This window comes from Ctenopharyngodon idella, chromosome 24, assembly GCF_019924925.1.
Source record: "Ctenopharyngodon idella isolate HZGC_01 chromosome 24, HZGC01, whole genome shotgun sequence".
NCBI classification, from domain to species: domain Eukaryota; kingdom Metazoa; phylum Chordata; class Actinopteri; order Cypriniformes; family Xenocyprididae; genus Ctenopharyngodon; species Ctenopharyngodon idella.
In genome coordinates, this window is record NC_067243.1 from 27402340 (window position 1) to 27427822 (window position 25483).

The window sequence follows — 25483 nt, forward strand, 5'->3', positions numbered from 1 at the left end:
AACGACATGAGGGTGAGTAATTAATTACAGAAATTTCATTTTTGGGTGAACTAACCCTTTAAACTATACAACATATGACACTGACATATAGGCCTACCTTACCGTCTCAACATAACTGTAGAGCATTTCATTACACTGTACACCATCACAGATTTTACAATATATTTATTAAACTATAATTGGTCATAGTCCCTTCCCATGATTTACTATAGGCTACATATATGTAGTCGTTTCATGTCGCTAACATCACATCCCACTCGACACACTGTTGAATCAGTTTTCATACCAGCATTGCCTGAAACCACCAGAGAGTCAAAAACATGTAAGTGTATTCCTGTCTGGGCTCATAGACGCACACACATACACATAATATAGAATATATATGATTCAGTGATTGTAATGTTTTTTTCAGGATGCCGTGTACTGCACCATCCCTGATGATTCTGACACTCATGAGTTAGACAGTCTGGCTCAGATGCCAAATCATCCTCTGACAACTGAATTCATTTTTCAATATATATCAAACTTATTGTCATTTCAGCAGGGTCTGATCTCTCTTTTTTTTTTTTTTTTTTTAATTCTTTTCTTACTCTTTAAATTCATCAAGATGCAAAGTGATGTCAGATATTGTTTGTTTATTAATAAAATGCTTTAACATTTTAACTTCTGTTTCTCATTACAATAAGAACAATAACTAATCTGTGCACTGTTTTCTATTCAGGTTTTTAAGAATTGATTAAATTCTATTATATATAATATGGAAAACACTAAGAGGATTTATTAGTCAGAGAATAGATATCTTTAGATCTACTTAACTCTATAACTCCCAGGTGAAAAAAAAAAAGTACACTTCGATAATGTACTTAAAGTGCTCTATTTTCGCGCACTGATTTTGTACTTAATATACTAAAAATTCTTCTTTAGTACTTCTTAAGATAATCTTAAGAACATCTGAGTGTACTCAACTGTGCTATTTTGAGACACCATGAAATATGAACTAAAATGTGCTTTTAATATACTATCTCTGTATTTAAAAAATATATTTAGTTACCGCTTGTAGTACAAACCCGATTCCAAAAAAGTTGGGACACTGAACAAATTGTGAATAAAAAAGGAATGCAATAATTTACAAATCTCATAAACTTATATTTTATTCACAATAGAATATAGATAACATATCAAATGTTGAAAGTGAGACATTTTGAAATGTCATGCCAAATATTGGCTCATTTTAGATTTCATGAGAGCTACACATTCCAAAAAAGTTGGGACAAGTAGCAATAAGAGGCCGGAAAAGTTAAATGTACATATAAGGAACAGCTGGAGGACCAATTTGCAACTTATTAGGTCAATTGGCAACATGATTGGGTATAAAAAGAGCCTCTCAGAGTGGCAGTGTCTCTCAGAAGTCAAGATGGGCAGAGGATCACCAATTCCCCCAATGCTGTGGTGAAAAATAGTGGAGCAATATCAGAAAGGAGTTTCTCAGAGAAAAATTGCAAAGAGTTTGAAGTAGTCATTATCTACAGTGCATAATATCATCCAAAGATTCAGAGAATCTGGAACAATCTCTGTGCGTAAGGGTCAAGGCCGGAAAACCATACTGGATGCCCGTGATCTTCGGGCCCTTAGACGGCACTGCATCACATACAGGAATGCTACTGTAATGGAAATCACAACATGGGCTCAGGAATACTTCCAGAAAACATTGTCGGTGAACACAATCCACCGTGCCATTCGCCGTTGCCAGCTACAACTCTATAGGTCAAAAAAGAAGCCATATCTAAACATGATCCAGAAGCGCAGGCGTTTTCTCTGGGCCAAGGCTCATTTAAAATGGACTGTGGCAAAGTGGAAAACTGTTCTGTGGTCAGACGAATCAAAATTTGAAGTTCTTTTTAGAAAACTGGGACGCCATGTCATCCGGACTAAAGAGGACAAGGACAACTCAAGTTGTTATCAGCGCTCAGTTCAGAAGCCTGCATCTCTGATGGTATGGGGTTGCATGAGTGCGTGTGGCATGGGCAGCTTACACATCTGGAAAGGTACCATCAATGCTGAAAGGTATATCCAAGTTCTAGAACAACATATGCTCCCATCCAGACATCGTCTCTTTCAGGGAAGACCTTGCATTTTCCAACATGACAATGCCAGACCACATACTGCATCAATTACAACATCATGGCTGCGTAGAAGAAGGATCCGGGTACTGAAATGGCCAGCCTGCAGTCCAGATCTTTCACCCATAGAAAACATTTGGCGCATCATAAAGAGGAAGATGCGACAAAGAAGACCTAAGACAGTTGAGCAACTAGAAGCCTGTATTAGACAAGAATGGGACATTACTATTCCTAAACTTGAGCAACTTGTCTCCTCAGTCCCCAGACGTTTGCAGACTGTTATAAAAAGAAGAGGGGATGCCACACAGTGGTAAACATGGCCTTGTCCCAACTTTTTTGAGATGTGTTGATGCCATGAAATTTAAAATCAACTTATTTTTCCCTTAAAATGATACATTTTCTCAGTTTAAACATTTGATATGTCATCTATGTTGTATTCTGAATAAAATATTAAAATTTGAAACTTCCACATCATTGCATTCCTTTTTTATTCACAATTTGTACAGTGTCCCAACTTTTTTGGAATCGGGTTTGTACACTATGGCTTCAAATGTACTATAAGTGGTATCTAAATACATTTTTTTAAATACAGAGATAGTATATTAAAAGCAAATTTTTAGTTCAAATTTCATGGTGTCTCAAAATAGCACAGTTGAGTACACTTAGATGTTCTTAAGATTATCTTAAGAAGTACTAAAGAAGATTTTTTAGTATATTAAGTACAAAATTAGTGCACGAAAATAGAGCACTTTAAGTACAACTTTTTTTTCACCTGGGTGGTTGTCAGTAGATTCATTGAACATTATAAAACTATTATATGAGAAATTCTTATGCAGCATGCTCTATGAAACATTTTACATTACACATGGCTATAAGTCTTTTTATCTACACTTTCATCTACATAAAACTGCTCAGTACATTAAATGGTTTCCTGTGGTCTAGTGCACTACTTCCTAATTCACCTATTGTTTGAGACTCATTCTGTCTCTTTTCTCACTCTCGCTGTAATGGAGTTGTTCATCTTCATTGTTTTTCATCTTCTTATGAATGTGCAGTCTTACAGTAAGTGATCTCTGCTGTTTATTGTCTTTGTAAATATGTACACATTTATAGTGAACAAAGTTTTATTGGCTAAAATATTTCAGCATGTCTATCATAATAAGATTTATTATGAACATACAAACACGTGAACTACAACATACCTGATATATTTGTTTTACCGTAGAGTATTACTGTATACATCAGCAATAATCAGCAGCTGCTTTTTCAGATTTTTGAATGGAAAATATGTGATTCATTTGGGAATATTTTTATAAATGGTCAGTAATAATAAACATTTTCAAGTGAGTCCAGCTCAGTGAAGATGATCTGTGAGGCGCCAGCAGATGTTACAGTGAATCAGTGTTATTTCTACATAAACAGAGAAGAATATAAAAGTCAGTTGGTCATGTGAGCTCGATCTCACTGGTGCTGAAGTGCTCAGATGGGCAGCTGTAAAATCAGATATATCAATCCACATTAACTGCTTCCACACAATTTATTTTAGGTGAGATATTTCACTGCTGTTCTGTTTTGGAAACTGTTATTGCAATGTGTGTGTGTGTGTGTGTGTGTGTGTGTGTGTGTGTGTGTGTGTGTGTTTTACTTAATTATGGAGTATTTGACTTAAACAGGTTTACTTCAGAAACCCTTCATCAGTTATAGTGACTATGTCCATCCCATCATATCATGTGAAATACCACGTTCAGTCAGAGCTGATGTCACCTGTAGTCTCTACACTGAGGATGTTCTTCTGCACTCTCAGAAGAGACAGTCTGGAGATCATTATTGTCTGTTTTATGTAACTCCTGGTAAACTCTTGACACGATCAGTGAACAGACAGCTGAGCTGTGATTATTCACTCAACACTGAACCTGAGATCAGATCACCGCGCAGTGACACAATCATCATCAGAGGTGCGACTTTTCATACATTATAAGCAATATTTATATTATAATAGTAAATAAATTAGTAAAGAAAACATTTTAATATTATTACTGTATTTAATATTCTAAAAAAATATTTAATCAACTGGATATCAAGAGCTTAGAGTGAATGTTACTTGCAAGGTCAAATGTGAAAGTCATTTAAAAAGTCATTTGAAAGTCAAATATTTCTGTAATTATCCAATAATCTAAGAATCATGAATGATCGGGAAGATCATGGAAAAGTCATGGAAATTCATTAGTCAAATATTTGTGAATCCTGAATATACCAATGAGGTTTCTCTACCCAGCTATTTCTAAAAGCACAACCAAGCAACTGAAATGTCCAACGTGATCTCATGAGAAAACGTGTGTATTTTTACGTAAATTGTGGTTCTACCACACGTACATTTACTTACGTTTTCATACACACAAAAACCTACAACATTGACGTATTTATAGCACTAAAACGTAAAAATACTTACGTATTAACAGCAATAAAAACGTAAATCATGTAACGTAAAGTGTGAATGTATATGAATTCCCATGTATTAATATTAAAATCGTGGCTTTAATGATTTAATGTTGTTTTTAGTCGAATTTATTGAAAGCAGTTTACTCATCTACTGAATATGAAATAACATTTCTGTTCGTGACTTGTGCTGCTCGTTTCGGAGGATTACATAATGTTAAACAAAACTACAATTTAAAACCTTATGAATACATTTTCTGTAATTGTTTAACCATAATATTTAGTTTGTTTGCTCTGCGACACAGAAGGCGTTTTCTCCTATGCAGTGACTGACAATACAACCATAAGATACACCAAAGCACAACATAAATTCACAAATCACATCAATTTTATTTGTTCGCTGTACTCCCAATCTTTAGAATCCATATGTTTGTAAGGAACAGATCCAAATTCAGCCCTTTATCCATCGATCTTCATTTTGATTCTCAGCAACAGCGACCGTCACAGTCAAAGCTCGCGCTCGTTATGATTCAAATTTGAAAGTGGCGCCACCCTCGAGAAGCGTTACGACATGATTTACAGCACTGATATCGAACGCTCATTGGTTCTCACCTGCTTCGTCACAGATTGCGACATGCCGTGTTTCAGTGGATTGACATTTGAAATGAGTGCGCGCCTTCACGGAGAGAAGCCGGATTTATCATATTTTCATGGATTAATAAATTAAATTCTGCTCTGTACCCTATAAAAAACTATTACCGCCAGAGAGGACTGTGACTGGAACTCATCATCATTTGAACTACTTTTGGTACCACTTTTGACATTTTCGCAAAAAAATAAATTATTGTGATAACGCTTGTTTGTCTGTCATTCTTTTATTTATATTAGTAGGTAGTTTAAAGAAATGGTTATGGGTAGGTTTAGGGGTAGGGGTAGGATTAGTGGCTCAAAATATCGTTTTAATGTTATATTTTTACTAAAATTGTCATTTTCCTACACATTTCTGCCCATTATGTTTTATTCTTTTAACATTCTGTATAAAATGGGTAGGTTTAGGTTCGGGATGGGGTTTAGGGATCTTACATTTATCTACAAAATGATAAAAGGGAAATTATACATATATCTTCAAGACATGATAAGATTCGTAAATATTTTACGTTTTTTCGCTGTAAAAACGTAAGTATTTTTACGTTTTAGTGCCATAATTACGTCAATATTGTACGTTTTAGCACCTTTCTAAACGTACAAAAATGTACGTTTTGTGTCTTTGAAAGTTACATATTAATACCTACGTATTAACAATGAGACCAGGCTGAAATGTCTCATTTCTCTTTGATCGCTTCTCAGTCTTTTTCTTTTTTTCTTCATTAGGTCTTCCTCAGGCCAAGTTAACAGCATCTGCTTCAGTTGTTATGGAAACAGACACAGTTCAGCTGAGCTGTGAGAATACTGAAGATCTGAAGATGGAGATGTGTTACTTTAACATAAATGGAAGAGAAAGTAACTCAAAACTGAGCTCATCATGTCAGCTCTCACTCACTGGATCTGAAATCAGTATTTGGTCAGATGGTCAGAGTTCATCTGTGAGAATAACCTGCTTCTACACTGTGAAGATGTCACAAGTTCAAAAATCATCTCCTTACTCTGATCCAGTGACAGTAACAATCCAGAGTAAGTTTTTTTGATGCATATGTTGAAATAACTGATCTATATACAACAGTAAAACATAATCAGGCAAAAACAAATTACTTTACACCTACATTAATTTGTCCAATGTGTGATAGTCTCTACTGGTCAATCTTTGACAACTGTCACAAAAACAAGTGAGTAACTTTATATCTCAATCAATATACTTGTAGAGGATTCTCATAGGACGTTACTAATATTGTTATGCTATATTATACTGTATGTTATGCAAAAATACAAGTACTACTGTATATAGTGTTTTATTTTGAAACTAAACTAAAACTACTTGGAGCCTACCATTGTTGGAATTAATTTTTCCGTCTCAACAGCGACCTCTTCTGCCAACGTTTTGACAACAGCCATAAAAACTTGTGGGTGAAGTTTATTTGATTTGTTTGTTTGTTTGTTTTAATTAATCATATGTGAGACATACACCCTACATTTTAACATACACACCGTCACAGATTTTACAATGTATTTAAAACACCTTTGCATACCTATTAATTTCTGCCGTTTGCTGTTTTTTTTTAATAATGATTATCACATTAAATGATTATGCCCAGCTCACTTTACAGTTTTTAATATATTTATATTGTATTATTGTATGTTATACTGTGTAAATAGCACAACCGAATAGAGTTTTATTCGAATGCATTATGTGACATTGTTGAATTCTCTTCGCAGTTTCAACAGCGACCTCTACTGGTGAAACTTTCGCAACCCAAAAATTTTGTGAGTGAAGTTTATTTTGAAAATATAACACACTTGACAAGCACACAGAAGCATTTTCTCATTTCACTTTAAATTGCTTCAATGTGAAAATTATTCTTACTTATTGCACAGCTCTTATGTGACTATTCAGTCACAGGATTTAGCAGTAAAATATTGTTATACAGTATAATTACAGGTAAACTCTAATTGACAGTTGTCTCTGGTAACTGATTTTAGGCTAATAGTTTCATATCTCTCATATCTGATCACACACTATCAGCTGTTTTCACACCAGCTCCTGCTCCTGAAACCACCAGAGAGACACAAACATGTGTGTTTTTGCTTTGTTGATAAGAGAATATTGTGTTAAATAAGAAGAATCCTTTCCTGACATTGAGAACATCTAGAAACACTGATGACCAGAGATGTAAAGAGTACCTGAAAACCATACTTGAGTAAAAGTACTGATACCTTACATCGAAAATGACTCCACTACAAGTTACAAGTAACCAATTCCAATACGACTTGAGTAAAAGTCTTAAAGTATCTGATTTTAACAGTACTTAAGTATTTTACTCGTGCTGAATGTAGGCTCAGAGATGCACTAGTCCTGAGAGACATGCCAGTGAAAATAAGAAACAATTGATTTGTTAGATGAGAAATCAAGTTTATTTTCTAAAATCAAAATAAAACTGAACACCTCAATGTCGCAATAAATCAAGGTCGACACAACAACCTTTTAAACGTCTACAAACTCTCAAGTCTCAATTGAGCTCAAGTGCACAGAAAGGCCATAAGTAAACCAATATCCTTCAAAACGGTCTTGTCAATATAGCGGATAAATAAAACAATGTTAAGTAAAATAGTCAAAGTCTACTGTATGTGCTGGTTTGAGCCTCATCACCAGCTGCAGTCATTTCCTCATCTAATAAATCAAACACCTGCAAAATTGTCCTTGTTGACAAGTTTTGGGTGAGTGAAGGCAAAATGCACAAGATATAGTACCTTCAATGACCTTAGATGGCGATATTGCTTCTTTATATCAGAAACAAACTGCTGCAGAAAAAGTTAGCTGCCATGAAAAAATGTCATTTGTAATTGCATTACTCATCACAAATGTAGTGGAGTAAAAAGTACATTTATTTGCTCAAAAATGTAGTCAAGTAGAGAGTAAAAGTTGCCAATATCTTTGATACTCAGTACAACTACAAAGTAGCCAAAAAGATACTTAAATACAGTAACTAATTACATTTACTCAAGTACTTTACACCTCTGCTGATGTCTATAATCATGATGCAGTAGTTCATTTCTTTATTCTAATATGATTTCATCTGAGATCTTTTCTGTTTCAGCTGTTCCTCATACTGATCACATTCACTCTGAAGGCTGTTCATTCACTCACAAAAATACAAAAAACATGGATGAACCAGTTTATTTCTTCACTTGTTGCACCTCTAAAGAGAAAAAAATGATTTGTACAGAAATGGTGATAGTAGCCTATATTTACAGGATTTAACTATTGAATTCATATATTGATCATCAGTCCAAGGCAGCTTGGACAATTTGTATTCACTGAAAAATGATTGTAATTTTAACTGTAAAAGACTGTACAATGCTACAGTAAAAACCTGTTAAAGGGATAGTTCACCAAAAAATTAAAATTCTGTTATCATTTACTCACCCTCAAGTAGTTCTAAACCTGTATGAATTTCTTTGTTCTGCTGAACACAAAGAAAGATATTTGGAAGAATGTCAGTAACCAAACAGATCTCACACCCCATTGACTACCATAGTATTTATTTTTCCTACTGGCAGTAAATGGGATCTTTTTGCTCTCTCATTTCCTATGTATGCGTGAATTGTATGTTTGTGTTTGTTTAGTCTAGCTATGTATTTGTGATTTAGTTAAATAAAACTTGTGTGCACATTCTTGCGAGTTGATTCTGATCTGTTTATAAACCAATGTCACTGATAACGATTTGATCACAGATACATAAGAAAGAGTTATTTTCTCTGTGGCCACTGAAGAAGTTGATAGACGATCAATACTGAGTGTTCGCTGGCCGAACCGATTAATTGATTGTAATATTAATTCAGCTACGTTAAGTTAATTTGATTAACTGATTCATATATGTATAATTAATTATAAGGAGTTATGATTAATTATTCATATTTCTTTTGAGCTAATTTGCTACACACCAGTTACCTTGACAGATGTCTGCATCCCTCTGCCACCCGGACTCCTCACTCTCGGCTGGTTCCTATTCCCAGGATACGGTTGAGTTCTCTGGGTTTGGGCTAAATTCTGAGCTCGTAGCCCTCAATCCCCTCAGACAGCACGCCAAATACTCTTATTTGCCAGCATGCCAGTTACTCTTTTACTCTATTCCATCATGTGTAAGTGGCATTTTGGCAAGTTTGGCATTTTTGCCTTTTTTATTATGAAAGGACAGTGAGTAGAAGGAAGCAAAGTGAAAAGGGAAAGGGAAAGATCCACAAGCTGGAACTCGAACTCGGGTCACCCGAGCGGCCGACAAGGCTATCAACACAGAAGATGGGACATTATTTTCAACTTGACTGCAATCTTTTATTCTCTATCATTCAATGCATTTTGCCTGTACATAAATGAATCTTTATGTTTTGTCATTGCAGATTAAAATAAATCAAAATATTTATTGGATTTATGAAGAAAAGGTTCAGCACCCAAGGCTCTATCGCCTGTTGCCTCAATGGTGTACAGTGTCTTTGGGCGGGTTAGACAATCTTAGAGCAAAAATGTAGGAGTCCTAAATTTAGGACTGACATGCCCATTATTTTTAAGAGTTTCTCCTAAAATGGCAAGTTAAAAGCTACTTTTAGCCTTAAGATGTTTTGTGAATACGACCCCAGATGTGCTGTCCATGTGGTCTCATGATGTACGTTCATCTTCATAGAACTGACTGCACAAGCATTATCTGTTTCCTGTGGTCTAATGTGTTGCTTCCTAATTCACCCATTGTTTGAGTCTCGTCTTTTTTCTCACTCTCGCTGTAATGGAGTTGTTCATCTTCATTGCTTTTCAGCTTCTTATGGAGGTTCAGTCTTACAGTAAGTGATCTCTGTTGTTTAATGCAGATAAAATACAGTATGTTCACATATGCAATTAAAACAGTTTAATAGTCAAAAATATTTTGTCATGTGTGATCAGTACATGTTATAGTAGAACTGAGCAAACACATGAACCTACAACCTCTGTTTAGTTTTACTTCGTCATGAAAATTCATTAAACTGATTGCAATTACCAGATTAAACCAATATTAGGGTAACTAGAAATAAGAATGCCTATTTTATGGACCTTATTTATAACACCTTATTTGGAATATCCACTGTAGTATTTATTTACTGTATATCTGCACGCTAATATGTACATAATTCTGGGTGTTACTTGATATAGGCAACTGAGAAAGATGCATCTATCAAAATATACATTTTTGAAGTGCAAAAAAAGAGATTCCCATAAATAAAAATAAATTAAAACTACATTTTACTATTGATAGTTGGGTGCTATTGCAAATATATTTATGAGTTTACATTTGTTTAAAGTTTGAACCAAAACATGATTGGAAAATGATACATGGAAATGTGGTCAGTAATGAGATGTAATGATTAATTGATCTGTTTTTGGTTGTTTCAGAATCTCCTGCTTTAAAAGTATCTCCAGATGTCATAAGAGAGTCCAGCTCAGTGAAGATGATCTGTGAGACGTGCAGTGAATAAGTGTAATTTCTACATAAACAGAGATGAGAAGAATATAAAAGCCACTTGGTTATGTGAGCTTGAGCTCACTGGTGCTTAAGTGCTCATATGGGCAGCTGTAAAATCACCTGTCTCAGTCTACTTTAACTGCTTCTACACAATATATGAGGGATGCATTGATAAACCATCATCTCATCCTCCTGCTGCCACAGTGAAAGTTCTAGGTGAGATATTTCACAGCTATTTTGGAAAGTGTTATTGCAGTATTTTTAGTAACTATGGATTATTTCAGTTCAAACTGATTCACTTGAGAGTGCTATCAGTAATAGTGATGAGGATGTTACACCTATAGGACACTTCTGGATGAATACCATTTATAAAGACTCTTTCAATAGGCTGTATAATAAAACTCTGATAATCATAAGAAAGAGTTGAATATGGTTGATCATAATCCCTGTGGTGTGTTGAGACTCATTCAACATACAGGTGCTGGTCATATAATTAGAATATCATCAAAAAGTTGATTTATTTCACTAATTCCATTCAAAAAGTGAAACTTGTATATTATATTCATTCATTACACACAGACTGATATATTTCAAATGTTTATTTCTTTTAATTTTGATGATTATAACTGACAACTAAGGAAAATCCCAAATTCAGTATCTCAGAAAATTAGAATATTGTGAAAAGGTTCAATTTTGAAGACACCTGGTACCACACTCTAATCAGCTAATTAACTCAAAACACCTGCAAAGGCCTTTAAATGGTCTCTCAGTCTAGTTCTGTAGGCTACACAATCATGGGGAAGACTGCTGACTTGACAGTTGTCCAAAAGACGACCATTGACACCTTGCACAAGGAGGGCAAGACACAAAAGGTCATTGCAAAAGAGGCTGGCTGTTCACAGAGCTCTGTGTCCAAGCACATTAATAGAGAGGCGAAGGGAAGGAAAAGATGTGGTAGAAAAAAGTGTACAAGCAATAGGGATAACCGCACCCTGGAGAGGATTGTGAAACAAAACCCATTCAAAAATGTGGGGGAGATTCACAAAGAGTGGACTGCAGCTGGAGTCAGTGCTTCAAGAACCACTACGCACAGATGTATGCAAGACATGGGTTTCAGCTGTCGTGTCAAGCCACTCTTGAACAACAGACAGCGTCAGAAGCGTCTCGCCTGGGCTAAAGACAAAAAGGACTGGACTGCTGCTGAGTGGTCCAAAGTTATGTTCTCTGATGAAAGTAAATTTTGCATTTCCTTTGGAAATCAAGGTCCCAGAGTCTGGAGGAAGAGAGGAGAGGCACACAATCCACATTGCTTGAGGTCCAGTGTAAAGTTTCCACGGTCAGTGATGGTTTGGGGTGCCATGTCATCTGCTGGTGTTGGTCCACTGTGTTTTCTGAGGTCCAAGGTCAACGTAGCCGTATACCAGGAAGTTTTAGAGCACTTCATGCTTCCTGCTGCTGACCAACTTTATGGAGATGCAGATTTCATTTTCCAACAGGACTTGGCACCTGCACACAGTGCCAAAGCTACCAGTACCTGGTTTAAGGACCATGGTATCCCTGTTCTTAATTGGCCAGCAAACTCACCTGACCTTAACCCCATAGAAAATCTATGGGGTATTGTGAAGAGGAAGATGCGATATGCCAGACCCAACAATGCAGAAGAGCTGAAGGCCACTATCAGAGCAACCTGGGCTCTAATAACACCTGAGCAGTGCCACAGACTGATCGACTCCATGCCACGCCGCATTGCTGCAGTAATTCAGGCAAAAGGAGCCCCAACTAAGTAATGAGTGCTGTACATGCTCATACTTTTCATGTTCATACTTCTCAGTTGGCCAAGATTTCTAAAAATACTTTCTTTGTATTGGTCATTAGTAATATTCTAATTTTCTGAGATACTGAATCTGGGATTTTCCTTAGTTGTCAGTTATAATCATCAAAATGAAAAGAAACAAACATTTGAAATATATCAGTCTGTGTGTAATGAATGAATATAATATACAAGTTTCACTTTTTGAATGGAATTAGTGAAATAAATCAACTTTTTGATGATATTCTAATTAGGTACAGTAAGCCAAAATTGTATGTGGGGGGTGGAAATCAACCCGCGAAAAACATTTTTACCTGCGCAACAACTTAAAAGAAGCCCAATTCCATGGGAAAACTGCGTATTGGCAACACTGATCTCAGCCATATTCTTTCTACAGAAGTCTCATCATGAGCGGATAGTGAGTGATTGACAGCTTACATGTGTGTCTACCAATGTTGGAAGTGTTGATATATTTTGATGAACCAACTAATACCACAAAACATCACAGAAATCATCAAATCAATTGCTAATACTGATGTTTGTGTACAGTGGGTACGGAAAGTATTCAGACCCCCTTAAATTTTTCACTCTTTGTTATATTGCAGCCATTTGCTAAAATCATTTAAGTTCATTTTTTTTCCCCTCATTAATGTACACACAGCACCCCATATTGACAGAAAAACACAGAATTGTTGACATTTTTGCAGATTTATTAAAAAAGAAAAACTGAAATATCACATGGTCCTAAGTATTCAGACCTTTTGCTGTGACACTCATATATTTAACTCAGGTGCTGTTGATTTCTTCTGATCATCCTTGAGATGGTTCTACACCTTCATTTGAGTCCAGCTGTGTTTGATTATACTGACTGGACTTGATTAGGAAAGCCACACACATGTCTATATAAGACCTTACAGCTCACAGTGCATGTCAGAGCAAATGAGAATCATGAGGTCAAAGGAACTGCCTGAAGAGCTCAGAGACAGAATTGTGGCAAGGCACAGATCTGGCCAAGGTTACAAAAAAATTTCTGCTGCACTTAAGGTTCCTAAGAGCACAGTGGCCTCCATAATCCTTAAATGGAAGACGTTTGGGACGACCAGAACCCTTCCTAGAGCTGGCCGTCCGGCCAAACTGAGCTATCGGGGGAGAAGAGCCTTGGTGAGAGAGGTAAAGAAGAACCCAAAGATCACTGTGGCTGAGCTCCAGAGATGCAGTCGGGAGATGGGAGAAAGTTGTAGAAAGTCAACCATCACTGCAGCCCTCCACCAGTCGCAGGGTCGGGCCACTTTATGGCAGAGTGGCCCGACGGAAGCCTCTCCTCAGTGCAAGACACATGAAAGCCCGCATGGAGGACTCCAAGATGGTGAGAAATAAGATTCTCTGGTCTGATGAGACCAAGATAGAACTTTTTGGCCTTAATTCTAAGCGGCATGTGTGGAGAAAACCAGGCACTGCTCATCACCTGTCCAATACAGTCCCAACAGTGAAGCATGGTGGTGGCAGCATCATGCTGTGGGGGTGTTTTTCAGCTGCAGGGACAGGACGACTGGTTGCAATCGAGGGAAAGATGAATGCGGCCAAGTACAGGGATATCCTGGACGAAAACCTTCTCCAGAGTGCTCAGGACCTCAGACTGGGCCAAAGGTTTACCTTCCAACAAGACAATGACCCTAAGCACACAGCTAAAATAACGAAGGAGTGGCTTCACAACAACTCCGTGACTGTTCTTGAATGTCCCAGCCAGAGCCCTGACTTAAACCCAATTGAGCATCTCTGGAGAGACCTAAAAATGGCTGTCCACCAACGTTTACCATCCAACCTGACAGAACTGGAGAGGATCTGCAAGGAGGAATGGCAGAGGATCCCCAAATCCAGGTGTGAAAAACTTGTTGCATCTTTCCCAAAAAGACTCATGGCTGTATTAGATCAAAAGGGTGCTTCTACTAAATACTGAGCAAAGGGTCTGAATACTTAGGACCATGTGATATTTCAGTTTTTCTTTTTTAATAAATCTGCAAAAATGTCAACAATTCTGTGTTTTTCTGTCAATATGGGGTGCTGTGTGTACATTAATGAGGAAAAAAAATGAACTTAAATGATTTTAGCAAATGGCTGCAATATAACAAAGAGTGAAAAATTTAAGGGGGTCTGAATACTTTCCGTACCCACTGTAAGTGGGTTAGAATTATGAAAGTACATGCAGGTCTTTTCTCTCAACAATCTCTGTCAAAGTAAAGCACCATAAACTATCTCAAACACAGCAATACAATGTCAATGCACAGCACCTGGTCATGGGTCTTTTGTCTTTTAATAAACTCTTTTTTTAAAGTTCAATGGTTATGAAAATTTGCTCATTGACTGTGTTGCGTGAACATTTTTATGTGCCCATCTGGAAATACTGGATAAAATAGTGAACTCATGATGTTTAAAGATAGATATCATATTAGTCAGGGTTTGTTCATCACAATTTCCCATATGTGGACACAGGTGAATTTTAAACAATTTCACTACTTCAAGCATTAAGCAGATATTGCTAGTAATTATTTTTTTTTTGTAAATTATTGCAATCAAAAGCACACACTCTCATTTAATAGCAGTGAATAGAAAACACATGAACAGATATAGCAAGAAAAAACAGTGATCATGGTATTTAATTCATACTAGGTCCCAGAAAACATTTTTCTCAGGTTAGCACCGACACAACTAAATCTAATATTCACAGACGTTTTTATATATTTAATCCACAATCCATCCCCCTATACTGGTGCTATATTGTGGATTAAATGTATATGTCTGTGAATGTTATATTTGATAGGAACTTCATCACTTTGATCACACCTGTAAAAGAGTGTGTGTATGTATGTGTATTTCATACATGTTTGAATTAAATTATGAAGAATGATGGATTGGAGTTTTTCTTTTCTGTGTTGTACATGCCTTTTTTTAAAAAAAAAAAAAAAAAAAAAAATGCTTTCAAAAAATGATGTGGACGAAATCGACTTTTGGAAAAAGTGGTGGGGACACATTCCACCCACATTTGCTAAAGATTCCTATTTATCTCTCTTTTTTCTGGGACAATGAGCTGAACGTAGCATGGGATGTGGCAGAGAACTCTTGATAAATGCAGTGGTACTTGCTTTCCATGTCATTAGAAACCTGGCAGTCGAGGAAACAGCAGTCAGATCACAGACCAGAACAGAATGATGAAGTTTAACACCGCTTTCAGTGTTGCTGGAATCATACCTCTCTACATAACAGGTAATATCTTACCAAAAATCTATAGCACAACAAAATTGTTTCAATTATTTAAAAACTGACAAGCCATTAAACACACCTGACAACGTATGTTTCTCAAAAACCTTTGGATCTGAAGATTTATGGTCGGATGCTTAGAACTGGTTTTGCAGATAAACACAAATTCTGCATCTTTTCTTTACAAATGCATAATTTATGTATTTTAATGGATGTGTTTAATTCATGTAAATTCCAGGATGCCAAGAAACAGGATGCAGTTGGGTGACTTTGGCTAAAAGTCAAGTTAATTCAAGTCACCTTCATTTACATTGCGCTTGTTACAGTACAGATTGTTTCACAGCAGCTTTACAGCATTGTTAAATGTCAATTATGCCATTGTTCAGCTTGAGTCATTTGATTCAGTTCAGTTGGAAGATCATCAGTTATTAATTTAGTTCATTTCAGCTCGTCATCGTCCAGCTCAGTTCAGTTCGCATCAATGCAGTCAGATCAATAATATAGCTGAATAGTAAAAGATAGTTTTGATTTAATATTTTGGTCACTATTAAATCCCATACTATTATGTTATTCATAGATTCAATGACTTTAATATTATTCTAAAATGTGGAAAATAATGATAATAAAGAATGAATAGTGTCCAAACATCAATATACTGTAAATATATTGTAACATGCCTACTTGTAATATTCTGTAAAATATTTGAGCAAACTACTTACAAATTGTATGAAAATGCACACAACACAATTATTTTACATTCAGTAAGTCTCAGTCAACTCTTAGTAACTCTCTAAATACAGATTGTTTAAGTTGTTTAAATTTAGGGCTTTGGGTTCTGCTCCATCCATCCATTCGTCCATCAACTCTCCAAAATGCTTTATAGTAACAATTTATGGCCATTTTTAAAACTCAGAAATAACCCCAAAAGTATCTAATTCACATCTGCACTGCTTGTGAAACTGACTTTAGATAGGTAATAAAATAATTAATAAATAATAAAATAATTAAATAATTTCATAGGCATATGAAATGAATAAACAGGTATTTTAGTAAAATTACAGTATCTGACTGTATCTGTCATCGCTCTGTCTCTCTGACTGTATCTCTCATCCCTCTCTCTGTCACTGAGTGTAACTCTCATCCTTCTATCTGTCTCTGACTGTATCTCTCATCCCTCTATCTATCTCTGAAAGTATTATTATGTTTTGTAATATATCTAATGTATTGTCCTCTTTGTTCTTTTCAATAATTCTAGCCACTCTGGAACATCATCTGGAGCAGAATTGTTCTTTTTTGACCGAAAGTTTGTTGGACTTTGTTTTGCCATGTTGGTCTGTTCATGAAGTGATGAAAGTGATCAGGTTTTTAAGAAATGTTTTTATATGATCATGTAATTTTTACAATAATGTTACTGTAATTTAATTTACAGAATTTTACTGTATTCTCTGATTAGCACGTGCACTCATCTTCTTTGGTCGACCATGGCGAGGCCTGTTCTAAGTGGAACCTGTTCTGTTAAACTGCTGTATGGTCTTGCCCACCGTGCTGCAGCTCAGTTTCAGGGTCTTGGCAGTCTTCTTATAACCTACATGTACCTCCATGTACCTCTACCTTTATGTAGAGCAAGAATTCTTTTTTTCAGATCCTCAGAGAGTTCTTTGCCATGAGGTGCAATGTTGAACTTCCAGTGACCAGTATGAGAGAGTGAGAGCGATAACACCAAATTTAACACACCTGCTCCCCATTCACACCTGAGACCTTGTAACACTAACGAGTCACATGACACCGGGGAAAGAAAATGGCTAATTGGGCCCAATTTGGACATTTTCACTTAGGGGTGTACTCACTTCTGTGAGATACTGTATCTCATCATCAAAGAGCAGCAGGGTTTATCTAACAGTACTTTCCATCTACTAGAACAACTGTTTTTCAACATAATATAACATAATATGCAGTCACTGCAGCTTTCTGTGATTAATTAATTTGCCAATTATCAAACAGTCCTCCAATAACATTAATGACCACACCATAGATAAAAAAAAAATAAAAAAAACCCTCCACAGTCCACAAACACAAATATAACGTTAGAATACAGAAACAATTTTTTAAATGACTACCCCTGAAGAAATATTATGGCTTACAATATCCAACCAGACCGAATCAGACGCGGGGATTTTTGGAAAATGCACTATACTACTACTTCTGCTCCGTGGGGAGTTGTTGACATTGAGGAAATTATCGCCCCCTGCTGGTACTTCACCTTTATATATGCGTGCCATTTTCAAGGCAAATCGTGACACTGACACGCATCCTAGTGGAAGAGCGTGTGTATTACACGCTTTGGCGTGATACCAGTACCTAAATCCAGGGTCCCCTCGTCAGCATCCTGACGAATGGAGATATGCTTCTCACTATCTGTCCATTTGTGGAAGATTATTAATTTTGTCTATTTTTCTTAGCCAATCAGAATCGTTTAACCTGAAGTAATGACATAGTTAGTGGATTGTTGTGGAAATGTGAATGTACGCAGAGCAGCCTACGAACTCCGTGTGAGACTTGAAGCTGACTTCTGCTGATTAAACTGCAAACTATTCTTCAGTAAAATTTTCTTCAATTTATTATTTTTTTAACTCTGACTCTGGGTCTTTATTCATCATATCTGGTCTTCTGGGTCTTTAAGTGTAAAATTCCCCTACAGTAGCATAACCTTTTACAAGAACAAACAAGTAAAACTGAACAACATATTAAAGGTGCTGTATACGATTTCTCAAATCTGTTGTTGAACACTGTTGATATTTGAAATCAACCCAAATAAACTCACCCCTCTCTTCATTGCTCCTCCTCCAAAACTCACACTCCAATACTAACCACACTGCTCCGAGTCAGTCTTGAACCCCGGCCCAATCGCTGCTGGCATGCAAGGCAAATGCACCATCAATGACGCTAAACACTGCATTCTCACTTCACTAAAAGTATACTTGTGTTTAGCATATTTTTTAAAAGTGTAACTAAGCATATATTTATTACCAAAGTACTTCTAGTATACTGTTTAGAAATATATGAAAAGTATGCTTGTGTTTAGCATATTTCTTAGAAGTGTAATTAACCATATATTTCAAGTATACTTCAAGTATATTTCTTATAAAGTAATTAACATGCAATTCAACATTTTTAATGCACTTCAAATAAGCATGTTGGGAATACAAATGTATTATTAACATACTACTTGCATTTCAAGTATATTTTTAATACATTTAATACTACGTCTTTTTCACCTGGGGACCTATACTGCATCCAGCCACCTGGAGGCAATTGAGATGCTTTGGCTTCACTTTTCAGGACACATGTGACACGCTTGTTACTAACATAGTCCATTATGACATTGTTGGTCTGCTGCTAACTTCCTTGTTTGCTTCTGTTGTACTTGGCCCCTTAATTGCTGCTTGCAGCTATATTTTCCTGTGTTTCCCTTCAGTTATCATGGTTTCTAGCTTGTTTTCATTGGTTGTCATGGTTACTCATTGTTTCATCTATTTTATCCACCTGTTTCTTGTTTAGTGTATTAGTTCTCTGTGTAAATATTGCCCTCAGTTTATAGTTTGTCTTTGTCTGGTGTTGTCTGTGCTTTGCACAAGATTTTGTTTATGCTTGGTTTTTAATATCGCACTTTTGTTTTATTTAATAAAGTAAAGTACATTTAGATTCATTACACCTGCTTCATCTTGTTCTTCAGCCTGAACTGTGACACTGCACATGCAAAATATGTTAATGCAGGAAATATAAACTGCATTACAATATTCTGCTGGAGTAGCATTTCTCAATAGGGGCAGTGAAGACAAACCTGCCAAATCCAAATGTAACCCTGGGTTTAATCCATGTGCCTTTTTTAAATGTACACTCTGTAGAGCTCTGATCAGCTTGGCATTACGAGCTCCTCTTGCCCCGAAAGAATCGTCGCAACACCAGATAGCGCTCTGAGTCCCCGCGTGATTCAGAGTTCCTCTGGCACCGCTGGATAGTGCACTGCGTTACGGAAGACTTTGGTAGCCGGCGGCGGAGCGAGTGAGAAAACGAGCGGACCGCTTGTCGTGATTGATTGCTGTAACCACACCTGGGGCCTGTACCATGATGGTAGTTGAACAAACTCAGGGTTATAGGATTAGTTTCGAGTTGACAAAACCAAACCACTCCAATCCGGCTTTGTTGGTACCATGATGCTGATCATCAACTTTCTCTGTCAACTCAGTCTTGGATCCTGAGTTTGTGGAGCGCGTGCACATGAATGTGTGACATCAGTGGTGAACAGCCAATCACATGCCTTGCAACAGAGAGAAACTCTGATTCACTTTTCGCGAGAGAGCCAGCGTGATTCAAAACTCTTTTGCTGAAGGTTAAGAGATTGAAGAAAATGAAGTGAAACTTGTGAAGTTAGTTTATATAGTTGCTTGATAGAGACTCAAACATGTAAGGTCACAGTTAGTCATTTTTAAAGAGTTATCTATTGATTCTACAGCTTATTTATATTACATATGATCTGTATATATTAGGGATGGGAAGATTAACCGATATGTATCGATACGCGGTCATGCGCGTGCACGATGTGAGTGCATCGGTAGACCAGCAGAGGATGAATGAAATTTTGGAAGCAAATCGAGATGCATCGGTTTTTCCGAGATACAGCTTATCCTTTTAATACAGAATGTATTTTTTGATTTATTAACAAGTGTTGTCAACCTGTTTTTTGCGCATAATTTAATCGACCTACATAAAGTAGGCCTAAGCAACTGACTTGCGGATGTGTACACTACAACTCAATGTATCAGCTGCGCGGATGAAGCCAGTGATGCGCCCAAAGGTGTGAATATGGGTGTGAATCGTATCGTATTGCATCGCAAAATGCCACACATGTATTGTTAATATATCGGATCGGATACTTTGTATCGAGATGCGTATCGGATCGGCATTATACCTTAGATGCCCAACCCTAGTATATATTAATATTCATTTAAACTAAATGCTTAATAATAACTGTTAAACTAAAATTGCTTGTGTGCAATGGATTAATAATAATATAGATCATATAATAATTATATAAATCATAAAATAATTCTAATTATCATTAAAGCCAGACAATTTCATCTTTAAATATTTGTTTTTACTATATAGTGACCTTTAATTTGGAGGAAGTGGAACCGGGGGCGTGACTTTATTGCGTTGGATGTGTCAGTATCACTTTGCTCACATCTGATTGGTCCAATTTCGGTTTGAGATCTCTTATCCAGAACATAACCTGCCCCTGAGCAGGTTAGCTGTGGAGCGTAAGTTACTATGGTGATTAACACCGCTAAAAGCCAAGTCACTTTCATGGTACCTAAAACCCAGGATTGGCACAAACTAATCTGAAACTCACCTGGCTAGCCAGTGAATCCGGCTTCATGGTAGCCTACAGGCCCCTGGATCGAGGTACTCTGTGTTGTTTATTTTGCTCATTGGAGTGAAGAGGCCAGTTTGTGTTGTAATAGGCCACAACGCACTCAAGCAACAACTCAGGCCTGCAACGGTGGTGTTTGTAAATGCATGTGTGTGAGTGTGGGCCCACAAATATGTAGTTTATTCACGTTTGTTGTCTGAATGTTTATTGCTGTTTTGGTTACTGTCTAGTTACACTTTCAGCAAGTCGTACAAAGTCTGATATATAAGGTTATAGATTGGTGCGTTTTCTTTACATCTAGTTCAGTCATCTGCAGGTACTGAGATTATTTCACAGATTGTTATATTATACTCAGAGACAATTTCATGTGAATTGATTACTTTATTGGGGTGTTTCTGATACCTGTTATATTAGACTGTTTAAAGTCTATTGTGTTATTCTTTACTCATTATTTATTTATTGGTCTATTTATTGAACTATTTAGTTATTTATTATCTTATTTTATTTGTTCTATTTATTGACATCTTGACTATTTATTGATCCACTTTCTGTGATAATAAAACCTTATAATTTGTTATACTTACCCATTCTTACCTGGTGTAGTGAGTTATACTTACCTGTATTGTAAAGTCCGTTAACATAGGTGTTTTTACAGCATCTAATTGGCTACCAAAAAGGGAAAATTAGGGCTTGGCTTATAACTATTATTAATATCAGAGGTGTGTAATAATTTATAAACTAGTCGAGAGACATATTACCAGAACCCGGTGCTCCACCCTAACAGAACTTGGGGCGTGGTAAATCCTAAGAGGGTAGGGGGCGCTACACAAATAAACAGATTAAAGTCTGTTTCTAGTAGACCAAAGGCTCTTTTTAGAGCCAAGCATTTTGTTTGATAAAGAGCACTTTGCTTACAAACACCATTAACGCAGTTGGTTTATGGGAAAAATGACCCATCAAATGTATGATTACTCTGCATCACCAATTATAAATACAATAATAATTAAAGCTGCGAGCAGCATTTATCGGGGGTTCAAGCATTTAAGGCCTTTTGCATAAAAAGGAATTGTCTTAGTTAGCAAGGATGTAACCACTGAAATCATAGAGGAACAGCTATGATATATGCTAAAACACACAGAAAGAAAAGGCTTAAACAATAATACTTGATAGATACTAATTATGCTTACACACACTAACACACACACACACACACACACACACACACATTTTCTTGTAAATTCAGTATTTGAAATACATGAAGGGTAAAGATGTTTTTTGCAAATCTCAGTAAAACATCATTTTCGGGTTTCCTTTTACTTAATGTGGCACAACTGTTAAAACTAATACTCTAATGGAAATGTAGATGAATTTTGACGAACAAACAAACAAAAAAAAGTGCTAGAAAATGTTAAAATGATAATGATTTTATTAAGTCTAAATATGAATTATAGAACAATATTAGTGAGTAGTATGACAAAATTACTATTTTAGATAGCAGGCGGCAGCAGAGGAAATCTAATTGGCTCACTTTCATTTTAAAAGTGTCTGTTTTGTCTTAAGTTGAAAACCTTGAAAGCTTGAACTTGAACTATATTAGTGAACTATATTAGCTGCCATCTGGTGGCACAAAATGACAGTTTTAAGCAATTTACAATAGAAAAAATGTTTTTTTGACAGTTATAGTGCCACCTATTGCTCGATCTTCCCCACTTTTTTTGGGTATCGTCAGAGTGTGCCCATACATATGCGTGTTAATTTTGGTGAAAATATGTCATTTCGTTTTGAAGTTATAGACACACATATATATGAGAGCATAAAAAATGACCCATGAAAGACTTTGATTGGATTTTTTTGCCACTTCCTATCAAAATTTTGACATTTGGGCTTCAACATTAAGCAAATCAACTTAGGTTTCGTGATTCCTATGGTTTTGTCTCGATCGGACTAACGGTTTCGAAGATTTTCGCAAAAGTTTTTTAAGCACTAAATCACAACGTGGCACAAACCAGAAGCCAAAACCTGGCAAGTCTGGTATCGTTGGACTCGGCAAGGATTCAGGAGTCTAAAGACATAACTCCCGTGAAAATAAATCAACTACACGCAGAGTTATACACATTTTCATCTAAAACCATTAAAAACACGTTTTTTAAAGGTTTTTTTTTTTTAACAGTTATAGTGCCACCTATGGTCCGATCTCCATAAAAGTTGGCATGCTTGTTTAGAGTCATGTTGCATGTGCTCACTTTTTTTTTTTTTTTTTTTTTGTGAAGTTCTGAGTTTTCATTAATGATTTATAGGCTTTTGAGTATATTTGGCCACACCCATTATATAAATGACAGCATTGGTTCTTGAGGCAAAGTTGTTCAGCATGAGGAGATCTATCAAATGATATGCATATTGTGTGGATCTGTGAAACACCACGTGATTACAGAGGCGTAAAATCTCGTTAGCACCAACTAGTGGCCGATTTCTTTCAAAATTCTTACAGACCTCTAGGCCCATGAGTTGATCATGCACACCGAGTTTCGTTCCGATCTGCCTCCGTTAACCTTGTCTAATAGGTGTTCCGATAGCGGCCATGTTTTTTGAGATACACCAATGTCCTCATAGAATATCATGCCCCCTTGGACCAAGACACTGCATGCCAAATTTCAAGTCGATCGGGCTAACGGCTGCATAGTTATAGCTGTTGTCATGTTTTTTTTTTTTTCTCGTGTTATAGCGCCACCTAGTGGCCAATCGCCTCAATTTTTTTTTATTGTGACCAAAAATTTAGCCCCTACATATGTGTACCGAGTTTGGTGCGAATATCTCATTTCGTTCTCGAGTTATAGCCATTTTAGTAAAAGTGGCTCCGCCCACATCGTACGTTTTGGCGCCCCTTAGCAACCGTGAATCAAAATTTCAACTTTTTTTTTTTTTGATAATTATTGATATTCACACTACAGAAAACATTTCTGCACTGGTTTGGTTCCGATCAGGCGAAAAACCTAGGACTAGTTCGCAAAAGTAGGTTTTGGACAAAATTTAAAATGGCGGACATTTTTTTTGAGCCAAAGATTCCAATGATATAAGACACTTGATTCTAGGACAAAAGGTCTAGGAGTTATTAGCGATTTACAACTTTTGATCGCTGTAGTGCCACCTATTGGCCGATTGAGGTCATACTCTGTCAACCTCTCCTCGATCTCTGACCTATCATCTGACAAAGTCTCTAGCACTTACGGTTTGGGCTGCACGATCAGTTTTACAGCAGAAGAATAACAATAAAAATCCTTACAAATACAATAGGGTTTCAGCACTTTGTGCTTGAACCCCTAATAACCACAAGGTGTGTGTGACTGTCATGAACACATAATTCAAGTGTTTAGAGAGAGCACTTTAATTATTAATATTATATAACTATTAATTATTAACTGTTAATATTTACAAACACCATAAACACAGTGGGTTGAGGGAAAAAAAAAAAAAAAAAAAAACATCCCATCAAACCAATTAAATTTATGATTGTTCTGACAATTTCAAAAAATTACAGATACAATTGTAGCAGCCACATGAACACATGATGATCTTGTAATGTGTCTGATTGATAGAGATCTGGTTGCTGGTTGCAGTGCTTTTAACCAGGTAGTAAAGTGATTTTGTTCTAATCTAAATTCCACACAACCAATAAGGTAAATATTTCAGGATAAATAAATACAGAAATGAGAGTATGAAGTCTAGAGGGATGTCTTGTACACTCACTGTTTGTTTGATGTGTAGTAAAATAGTAAACAGAAGAAAGCATCTGAGTGGAAACACAAACAGTCATAAATGAAAACCAATTAAACACACACCCACAAAATTTAGAGGTAAAATCACAAAAGTAAAAATGGGTTTCAGGAAAGGAAGAAAAAACTGAAAACTTTTCTGTAAAAATTCCATTAGGGATGCAGTATTTCCTAAACAGGATTTTGTAACAACTCTCTTCAACCCAAGTCTGGAAGGAACACAGAAAAAGAACATTAATTTTTTTAATGTTACTAATTTAAGTTAAACTATTAGTACAGTAACTCATTTGTAAGTTGCAAATAAATGTAACAAACTTTTGAAAACACTGAAGGTATTTTAGTTATACACTTCATTTTCATACTTATTACTTTGGAATATTTAGTTTTTCACTGAAACAGAATCATTATTTGCAGGAACAAGACATAGGCTTATAATTGGTATAGTATTTTGCATCACTGATTAAACATTTCAAGGTTAATAGTAAAAGTTCATTACGTTATTCGAAATAACACAAACATGT

The 25483-nt window shown here is 36.2% G+C and overlaps 3 protein-coding genes across 4 annotated transcripts in view; 1 reads left to right on the top strand and 2 right to left on the bottom strand.

The window, feature by feature from the left end:
- LOC127506793 (transmembrane emp24 domain-containing protein 6-like) overlaps window positions 1–25483 on the top strand; it is a 292092-nt gene that overhangs the window by 35376 nt on the left and 231233 nt on the right. The window lies entirely within an intron of this gene.
- LOC127506776 (uncharacterized) overlaps window positions 1–25483 on the bottom strand; it is a 348308-nt gene that overhangs the window by 25985 nt on the left and 296840 nt on the right. The gene's annotated exons all lie outside the window — the stretch shown is intronic.
- The window catches only part of LOC127506859 (histone H2B-like), a 45360-nt gene that overhangs the window by 19060 nt on the left and 817 nt on the right, over window positions 1–25483 (bottom strand). Inside the window, exon 2 of the transcript XR_007928138.1 lies at window positions 23222–25171. The gene's annotated coding sequence lies outside the window, so the exon portion shown is untranslated. Of the gene's footprint in view, window positions 25172–25483 lie in introns of the transcript that reaches the window.